The sequence below is a fragment of the Nicotiana tabacum genome, chromosome 15, assembly GCF_000715075.1.
Source record: "Nicotiana tabacum cultivar K326 chromosome 15, ASM71507v2, whole genome shotgun sequence".
Taxonomy (NCBI): Eukaryota; Viridiplantae; Streptophyta; class Magnoliopsida; order Solanales; family Solanaceae; genus Nicotiana; species Nicotiana tabacum.
In genome coordinates this window covers 84,785,120-84,787,619 of record NC_134094.1, presented here as the reverse complement: position 1 = coordinate 84,787,619, position 2,500 = coordinate 84,785,120, and positions in this window count along the sequence as shown.

Sequence of the window (2,500 nt, the reverse complement as noted above, 5' to 3'; positions counted from 1 at the left end):
TCAGAAAAAAGGACCTTATCTGTATCTGTCTCTCTTACTCGAACTAGCCACCCCTTGGGAACCGTCTCCCCTTTTACCCTGCAATGAAGGGCGGATGGCTTAGCCTTGCCTTTAGAAAGAAGAAAGAAAAAAAATGCCTTTGAAGGGCTTAATCAATAGGAGAAGATAGCCGCAGACAGAAGTAGCGGCTATTGCTATTTCATTCCCTCCCACTCTTTTAGCTCTGATCGTAAACGCTCTTCTTCCAATAGGAGTTATTCTTTGCCTTGACGCTGTGAGAGCTTCCGGTCCTTGAGTATGAGTACTCCTATCCGCTCTTGGGTTCATAACCGGTCCTATTGAATTAGTTGCACATGAGTACGGTCTTCTCGGGGTCGGGGTTCCCTTTACCGGGATTTCCCCTTGGCAGATAGAGCGGAAACAGAAAGCGATATATCCGCTGCTATTATCCGCTCTTAGGTTGCAGTTGCTCTTTGAGTTCTCTCTTTCTTTCTTTATGGGTCTTCCCCGGCCGTTAGATCAAGATAAGAAAGATAAGAATGGTATTAGATAGATGTCTTCTTCTTTACTGAGGGAGTAGGTATGGGGCGCCCTTACTTTTTGAATGGGTTACCTTAGGCATTACTAACTAATCCACTATGTCCGCTATCGAATAGCCTAGGCAAGATAGAAAGTCTCTCTTATTGTGAGGCTTCCCTTCCCTTACTCTAGGGCTTTTCTTCTCTTCTTCTCTAAGGGCAGTGAAAGCCATCTGATATAGGGCTTTCTCCTGTAATCTGTCTCTCGATAAGAAGCTTTCTTTTGATCCGGGTTAATCTCGTCTTCTTGAAGAATTACGGATTCCTAAACCTAGTAAGGGAAAGCGATTCTACTCCAATTGCATTCATCAGTCGGATGAGAGTGAGAATAGAAAGGAAGCCGGGAGGAAGAATGGAGTATAGCATTACCTCTAGAGTACAACCCGGAGCCTTCTTTTCGTAAACCCTACTCCTGCGCCCCTCAATCCCATATCTACTACTTAGTCAAGCCCTTAACTACTTCTATATCTTAGAACAACCCTGCTCTCTGATCGACGTTTTATAGTCTGCATATCTATGGAAAGAGGAAGCTAGGAGAGGATTCTAAACAATTCTATCGAGCCGAACAACAAAAAGAGAAAGATAGAATACCTTTCTTAGCTAGCCTAGCGTGCTAGAAACCTACAGGGAACAAGAGCCAGATCGAAGACATTCCTTTCATTCTTTTATACCCCTCTCTTCTTAGTTGCTCCTCTTTCTAGGGATCTAATGGTCGTAGACCACCTTCTTGTGACTATGTTGAAGAATTCTTTCCCCCTTTGAGTTCTCGAGTGAAAGGGTCCAAGCCATAGGAAAATATCCAGTTTCTCTCGCAACATATCTAGTTTATCCTGAAGCAGCATTTCTCGAAGTAGCATTCCCATAAGTAGAGGATGAAACCCTTGCTTGTTTATCCCGACTAGGGTTTATGAATCACTCAAACGAGCCTTTCTAGCCGCATCTGAATCGGCATCCCTATCCATATGTTTATGCGCAGGGGCATCCAAATCCGAATCTGTAGAATCTATTGGGGAATCCCCATCCGCACCCGAATTGGCTAAATCTAGTATAGTGGGTCTTGTTCCGATGCGGGAAAAAATCTTTTTAAAGGGCATCTCGGCGAAAGAGGACTGAGAACCATAAGGCGAGCGCCAAAACGCTAGCACAAACTGCTCCCACAGACACGCATGATAAGGGGGTGTGGGGACAACCAGGCCACCACTTTTACCAGATATGGGTCCGGACGACCCAAGAGCCCGCCACTAGAACCCAACCCTTAAGAGGCTAAGGTCCAAGGGGCTACCGCAGGAAGTCAGCTTCACCTGTAACCTTAAGGAATACAGAAAGTTACCCGGAATTCCTAGCAAGGACTTTGCCTGCTATTCATTCCTAAATCCCTTTCACCCTTAACTAGCTTACTCGATGGGACGTCAACAGCGGGAATGCCAAATGCAAGACCTGGACCTGGTTCACGCTTGAAAGCAGCAAAGACCTCTTTCTCTTCGGGAGCTTTCGTAACGGCTATAAAGAATGGGTCTTTCCCCTCGTGAAAGGCTATTGGGATCGATCCCTTCAACCCTCCTTGGCGTGGAAGGTCGCAAGAGAAAAGAAAACTTTTCTTCTTAGCAGCTTTTTCAACCTACCCGAGGTAAGGAAGTAAAGCAACCAATAGCCTTTTTACCTACTATGCCTTTCACCGGGTGAGCAAAAAGTAGTTACCTTTAGCCCGGTCTTCCTTATTAATTATTGATAAGGCACAGGGGAAGCATCATCCTTATAAGACTGTTGCTAAACAAAAGCAATTCTTTTTCACATTCAACCATGAGAGGGCAACTTGAGCAATCAAAGCTACGCCCTCTTCCACTGCTGACTATGAACAGTTGACAGCTAATGATTTCTACTTTACTAAGCCAGTTCGCTAAGTTAAGGTCCATGCTTGAAAC